Below are 8,531 nucleotides of genomic sequence, written 5' to 3'. Positions count from 1 at the left end.
ATAGAGAAACTGGTGAAAAGTTAGGAGTTCGGGATTGAAAACAACACCTCTGACTTCAATTGGCTGTAGAATACTAGTAGCAAAAACAGGTGATGAAACCCACATATCTAGAAAGTAGACGAAACCAGCTTCCCAACGATATCGTATATCCAAGTTATAACCGAAAGAAAAAAAAAACCCCTCTTTTAGGGCACAAAGAGGGTATAAAGGGGCCATGTATAGGTGTTCGTACCATTGATGTTAGCAGAATATTCCCTTCCTATCGAAAAAACTCCCCCCTGCTAGAAAAACTCACTTTAAAAATATTCCATTGGCCAGAAAAGTCGTTGAAAACAAGTCACGCGTCGATTTTTTTTTCGCCCAAAAAATCTGGTGGTTGGGATTGCAAGCTTGAAAAGGCGAGACAGGCTGTTGGAAAAGACTTGGCGGGGGTTGGAAAAATTGGGCGGTGCTGACTGGGCACAGGGGCCGGTGGCTCGGAAAATGGACGACAGGGGCTTTAAAGTCCATGCCTCCTGTAGGTCCACGACATGCAACACTTCGTACAGACATACAACGGTGGGACGACTGCCATAGGTAAAGACATGATAGGTACATGCAATAGTTCATACAGACATGATAGGTACATTGAATCTGAAAGCCATAATGTAGTGCATGAAGAAGAACCAAGAACATCTTGACCGTGCAGACATGAAAGTACAAGCAAATACAAAGGGCATGCAAACCAAGGCACACACACCTGAGAAAGGTATGGAGGCAAACAAAGACAAACATCAAATTCCCATGACACTTTATATCATAGTGCGAGTACAATAAGATACAAAACTGATGTGCAAGATCCCACAATACATGTGCAATATAGAGGCATTTTATTTCATACCGTTTTCAAAATCGTAAGTGCTTACAATGAAAGCTCAGAATGTCAAAAAAGACATGTGTGGAAATACATGAACAACAAAAAATGAATCATCCCACACAAATGAGAAGTTTCCATGATGTCATTGGTTCAAGTAATTCATCAGATTGTGAAAACAACAAAAAACTGAATAAAATGTACCTAGAGTAAAATCTGAAAAAAGTGCATGGATGGTTGCCAAAATTTTTGAAACATCGTCCCAATGTCGCTAGAATTGCGAAAAATGGAGAAACTGGTGAAAAATTAGGAGTTCGAGATTGAAAACAACACCTCTGACTTCAATTGGCTGTAGAATACCAGTAGCAAAAACAGGTGATGAAACCCACATATCTAGAAGTAGACGAAACCAGCTTTCCAACGATATTGTATATCCAAGTTATGACCAAAAGAAAGAAAAAAACCCCTCTTTTAGGGCACAAAGAGGGTATAAAGGGGCCATGTATAGGTGTCTGTACCGTTGATGTTAGCAGAATATTCCCTTCCTATCGAAAAAACTCCCCCCTGCTGGAAAAACTCGCTTGAAAAATTTTCCATCGGCTAGAAAAGTCGTTGAAAACAAGTCACGCGTCGATTTTTTTTTTCGCTTGAAAAATCTGGTGGTTGCGATTGCAAGCTTGAAAAGGCAAGACAGGCTGTTGGAAAATATTTGGCGGGGGTTGGAAAAATTGGGCGGTGGTTGGAAAAATTGGGCGGTGCTAACTGGGGGCATAAGGGCCGGTGGCTCGGACAACGGATGACAGGGGCTTTAAAGTCCATGCCTCCTGTAGGTCCATGACATGCAATAGTTCGTACAGACATGCAGCGGTGGGACGACCGCCATAGGTACAAACATGATAGGTACATGCAACAGTTCGTACAGACATGATAGGTACATTGAATCTGAAAGCCATAATGCAGTGCATGAAGAAGAACCAAGAACATCTTGACTGTGCAGACAAGAAAGTACAAGCAAATACAAAGGGTGTGCAAACCAAGACACACACACATGAGAAAGGTATGGAGGCAAACAAAGACAAACATCAAACTCCCATGACACTTTATATCATAGTGCGAGTACAATAAGATACAAAACTGATGTGCAAGATCCCACAATACATGTGCAATATAGAGGCTTTTTATTCATAGTGTTTTCAAAATCATAAGTGCTTACAATGAAAGCTCAGAATGTCAAAAAAAGACATGTCTGGAAATACATGAACAAAAAAAAAAGAATCATCCCACACAAATGAGAAGTTTCCACGACATCATTGGTTCAAGTAATTCACCAGATTGTGAAAACAACAAAAAACTGAATAAAATGTACCTAGAGTAAAATCTGAAAAAAGTGCATGGATGGTTGCCAAAAGTTTTGAAACATCGTCCCAATGTTGCTGGAATTGCAAAAAATGGAGAAACTTGTGAAAAGTTAGGAGTTCGGGATTGAAAACAACACCTCTGACTTCAATTGGCTGTAGAATACTAGTAGCAAAAACAGATGATGAAACCCACATATCTAGAAAGTAGACGAAACCAGCTTTCCAACGATATCGTATATCCAAGTTATGACCGAAAGAAAAAAAACCCCTCTTTTAGGGCACAAAGAGGGTATAAAGGGGCCATGTATAGGTGTTTGTACTGTTGATGTCAACAGAATATTCCCTTCCTATTGAAAAAACTCCCCCTTGCTGGAAAAACTCGCTTGAAAAATATTCTATTGGCCAGAAAAGTCGTTGAAAACAAGTCACGCGTCGATTTTTTTTTCGCCCAAAAAATCTGGTGGTTGCGATTGCGAGCTTGAAAAGGCGAGGCAGGCTGTTGGAAAAGATTTGGCAGGGGTTGGGAAAATTGGGCGACGCTGACTGGGCATAGGGGCCGGTGGCCCGAAAAACGGACGATAGGGGCTTTAAAGTCCATGCCTCCTGCAGGTCCACAACATGCAATAGTTCATACAGACATGGAGCGTTGGGATGACCGCCATGGGTACGAACATGATAGGTACACGCAATAGTTCGTACAGACATGATAGGTACATTGAATCTGAAAGCCATAATGTAGTGCATGAAGAAGAACCAAGAACATCTTGACCGTGCAGACATGAAAGTACAAGCAAATACAAAGGGTGTGCAAACCAAGGCACACACCCATGAGAAAGGTATGGAGGCAAACAAAGACAAACATCAAACTCCCATGACACTTTATATCATAGTGCGAGTACAATAAGATACAAAACTGATGTGCAAGATCCCACAATACATGTGCAATATAGAGGCATTTTATTTCATAGTGTTTTCAAAATCGTAAGTGCTTACAATGAAAGCTCAGAATGTCAAAAAAAGACGTGTGGAAATACATGAACAACAAAAAATGAATCATCCCACACAAACGAGAAGTTTCCACGACGTCACTGGTTCAAGTAATTCATCAGATTGTGAAAACAACAAAAAACTGAATAAAAAGTACCTAGAGTAAAATCTGAAAAAAGTGCATGGATGGCTGCCAAAAGTTTTGAAACATCGTCCCAATGTTGCTGGAATTGCGAAAAACGGAGAAACTGGTGAAAAGTTAGGAGTTCGGGATTGAAAACAACACCTCTGACTTCAATTGGCTGTAGAATACTAGTAGCAAAAACAGGTGATGAAACCCACATATCTAGAAAGTAGACGAAACCAGCTTTCCAATGATATCGTATATCCAAGTTATGACCGAAAGAAAAAAACCCCTCTTTTAGGGCACAAAGAGGGTATAAAGGGGCCATGTATAGGTGTCTGTACCATTGATGTCAGCAGAATATTCCCTTCCTATCGAAAAAACTCCCGCCTGCTGGAAAAACTCACTTGAAAAATATTCCATTGGCCAGAAAAGTCGTTGAAAACAAGTCACGCGTCGATTTTTTTTTTCGCTTGAAAAATTTGGTGGTTGCGATTGCGAGCTTGAAAAGGCGAGACAGGCTGTTGGAAAATATTTGGCAGCGGTTGGAAAAATTGGGCAGCGCTGACTAGGCATAGGGGCCAGTGGCCCGAAAAACGGACGACAGGGGCTTTAAAGTCCATGCCTCCTGCAGGTCCACGACATTCAATAGTTCGTACAGACATGTAGTGGTGGGATGACCGCCATAGGTACAGACATGATAGGTACATGCAACAGTTCGTACAAACATGATAGGTACATTGAATCCGAAAGCCATAATGTAGTGCATGAAGAAGAACCAAGAACATCTTGACCATGCAGACATGAAAGTACAAGCAAATACAAAGGGTGTGCAAACCAAGACACACACACATGAGAAAGGTATGGAGGCAAACAAAGACAAACATCAAACTCCCATGACACTTTATATCATAGTGCGAGTACAATAAGATACAAAACTGATGTGCAAGATCCCACAATACATGTGCAATATAGAGGCATTTTATTTCATAGTGTTTTCAAAATCGTAAGTGCTTACAATGAAAGCTCAGAATGTCAAAAAAAGACATGTGTGGAAATACATGAACAACAAAAAATGAATCATCCCACACAAACGAGAAGTTTCCAAGACATCATTGGTTCAAGTAATTCATCAGATTGTGAAAACAACAAAAAACTGAATAAAATGTACCTAGAGTAAAATCTGAAAAAAGTGCATGGATGGCTGCCAAAAGTTTTGAAACATCATCCCAATGTTGCTGGAATTGCGAAAAACAGAGAAACTGGTGAAAAGTTAGGAGTTCAGGATTGAAAATAACACCTCTGACTTCAATTGGCTGTAGAATACCAGTAGCAAAAACAGGTGATGAAACCCACATATCTAGAAAGTAGACGAAACCAACTTTCCAACGATATCATATATCCAAGTTATGACCAAAAGAAAAAAAACCCCTCTTTTAGGGCACAAAGAGGGTATAAAGGGGCCATGTATTGGTGTCCATACCATTGATTTGAGCACAATATTCCCTTCCTATGAAAAAACTCCCCCCTGCTGGAAAAACTCGCTTGAAAAATATTCCATTGGCCAAAAAAGTCGTTGAAAACAAGTCACGCGTCGATTTTTTTTTTTCGCCCAAAAAATCTGGTGGTTGCGATTGTGAGCTTGAAAAGGCGAGACAGGCTGTTGGAAAAGATTTGGCGGGGGTTGGAAAAATTGGGTGGCAGTTGTAAAAATTGGGTGGCGCTGACTGGGCACAGGGGTCGGTGGCCCGGAAAACGGACGACAGGGGCTTTAAAGTCCATGGCTCCTGCAAGTCCACGACATGCAACAGTTCGTATAGACATGCAGCGGTAGGATGACCGCCATAGGTACAGACATGATAGGTACGTGCAACAGTTCGTACAGACATGATTGGTACATTGAATCTGAAAGCCATAATATAGTGCATGAAGAAGAACCAAGAACATCTTGACCGTGCAGACAAGAAAGTACAAGCAAATACAAAGGGTGTGCAAACCAAGGCACACACACATGAGAAAGGTATGGAGGCAAACAAAGACAAACATCAAACTCCCATGACACTTTATATCATAGTGCAAGTACAATAAGATACAAAACTGATGTGCAAGATCCCACAATACATGTGCAATATAGAGGCATTTTATTTCATAGTGTTTTCAAAATCGTAAGTGCTTACAATGAAAGCTCAGAATGTCAAAAAAAGACATGTCTGAAAATACATGAACAACAAAAAATGAATCATCCCACATGAACGAGAAGTTTCCATGATGTCATTGGTTCAAGTAATTCATCAGATTGTGAAAACAACAAAAAACTGAATAAAATGTACCTAGAGTAAAATCTGAAAAAAGTGCATGGATGGCTGCCAAAAGTTTTGAAACATCGTCCCAATGTCACTGGAATTGCAAAAAACGGAGAAACTGGTAAAAAGTTAGGAGTTAGGGATTGAAAACAACACCTTTGACTTCAATTGGCTGTAGAATACCAGTAGCAAAAACAGGGGATGAAACCCACATATCTAGAAAGTAGACGAAACCAGCTTTCCAACGATATCGTATATCCAAGTTATGACCGAAAGAAAAAAAAACCCCTCTTTTAGGGAACAAAGAGGGTATAAAGGGGCCATGTATAGGTGTTTGTACCGTTGATGTCAGCAGAATATTCCCTTCCTATCAAAAAAACTCCCCTTGCTGGAAAAACTCGCTTGAAAAATATTCCATTGGCCAGAAAAGTCATTGAAAACAAGTCACGCATCGATTTTTTTTCGCCCGAAAAATCTGGTGGTTGCGATTGCGAGCTTGAAAAGGCGAGACAGGCTGTTGGAAAAGATTTGGCGGGGGTTGGAAAAATTGGGCGCGACAGGGGCTTTAAAGTCCATGCCTCCTGCAGGTCCACGACATGCAACAATTCGTGCAACGGTGGGACGACCCCCCCTTTTTTGATAAAATAAATAAACTTTTTCAAAAGAAAGTTTTTTTCACTGTTTTGTTTTAAATGTTTCTGGAAAAATAAAATAAAATAGAAAAGACAAAATTTTAAAAATACCAATTTTTTCGATGTACATGCAAGTAGTACGGTCGTATTGGCAAAAACAATTGCCTCAGAGGTCAACAATGCCCAAAGTAATCGAATTATATATCAAAATTTGTGAAATAGACCTCCTGATACCAATCGTGAGGTCCTTTTGGGCCCAAATTACTCTGAAAAATAGGTACTCCCTTGAATCAGAAAAAAAAACTTAATCTTCAAACCCTCACAGATTTGGCCTTGTGAATAAAAAATTGACAAACAAAAGGTCAATCTTGACTATTTCACATGTGTTGGATTCAATGGTGAGGTCCAAATCAACCCAAACTGCATGAGTGCCCTCAATGACACTACTCAAATTCGAATTAGATGGCAAACATAGGTAAAACATCTGGAACCCAAAGATATCGATGGCACAAGTACCAATAGTCTAAAGAACTGATCAAGTGAAAAATGGAAGGTTGCCTCCGAAAATAGGAATGCAAGAGAGTCCATATGGTAAGTGTTTCATCTCACTGAAATGCATGGATAACTAGCCGTTGCATCCATTTGGTGAGGTCCTTTTTGGCCCAAATTGCTCTGAAAAATAGGTGCCCCCTAGATTAGAAAAAAACTGAATTTTCAAACCCTCACAGGTCTGGCCCTATGAATAAAAAACTGACAAACAAGACTTTTTGACACATGCCAGATTCAATGGTGAGGTCCAAATCAACCAAAATTGCACAGAAGACTTGCTATAGGTAGAATCTCTCAATCAAACAAACAAGAAACCCCAGGTTTGAAGCTCTGAAGCTCTGATACCATGTTAAAGTTGTGAAATACAACATCACAAAACCCAGTGAACATCTGTATGCAAATAACTTGTTACAACAATGGAAGATTCACACAAAACACAAAGATTGCTTTGAAAAACCACAGCAAGAATATGCAACAATAATTACCAGATAGATAAGAAAATACAAAGGGATCAATCCCTATAAAACAAGATCAAACCTAAAAGGAAAAACCCTAAAAATCAATGAATTAATTATTAATATTCTTAAGTTTAGCTTCCTAAATTTAGCTTAAGTGAAATAGAGAAAAGGTGACTTAATTATTAATTAAATCAATATGATTCAATTAATTAAGTAAACTAATAACCTTTTACTTTAACAAATTTGTCTCATCCAAATTAAACAAAATTATTGTTGAACTATCACTAGGCAATATTATTTTCTATAGTTGGAAGAATATCATGTCGTAAAAATGGGTTAGGATTATGTTTAAAGTTGGTGTTGGGTTAGGTTTAAGTTAAATCTTTACTTTATGGAGTTATGTTAAAGTTCAATTAGAGATATGATTAGATTTAAAGTTAGATTAAGATTAGTGTCATATCGATAAATATTATAATTTTTTATATTCTTATATTATTTATTAATTAGAATACATATTAAATTATTGATATATTATAATTATATTATAATATTATAGCATAAATATTTATATATTTATTATTATTATTATGTTTTTTTTTATTATATTATTAAAAATATTGATACTATATTATTAATTTTAGAATTATTATATTATTTTTATTATAACCTAATTAAAATAAACACTTTAGAATGATATCTCTTAAGATTTTTATATAATTTTCTTTAATATAAGCACACTAGTTTTATTTACTAAATCTTATTTTGTTCAATTTTATAAATTTTCTTTACTAAACTGTATTTTGTGTAATTTATTTAACAATTATTTTATTTTAAAAAAATTATTTAAATATTATTTAATTAGTTTTATTGAAAAAATTATTTATTTATTTTATTTAAGAATTATTATATTTTATTAAAAATAATTTAACAATATTTTTTAAATTTTACATTGCTTATATTATTTGAAGAGTTATTTTTATTTACTTAACAATTATTTTATTTTACTTTACAACTCTATTATTTTTATAGAAAAATAAAATAAAATATTACAAAAACAAAGAGAAAATAGAAGAAGACTTTTTGCAAAGATGCAATGAAAACAACTAGCTAATTAGTCCATATGGACATCACATTGATTAAAAAGGAATACTTGTAAAACTACAAAATAGTACCTATTTTAGGTTTTTCTTAATATAATTATTTAAATAAAAACTACAATAATATTGAAATGGAAAACTACAATAATATTAAAATGGATATAAGATAT

The sequence above is a fragment of the Cryptomeria japonica genome, chromosome 7, assembly GCF_030272615.1.
Source record: "Cryptomeria japonica chromosome 7, Sugi_1.0, whole genome shotgun sequence".
NCBI classification, from domain to species: domain Eukaryota; kingdom Viridiplantae; phylum Streptophyta; class Pinopsida; order Cupressales; family Cupressaceae; genus Cryptomeria; species Cryptomeria japonica.
Note: the sequence above shows the minus strand (reverse complement) of the source record.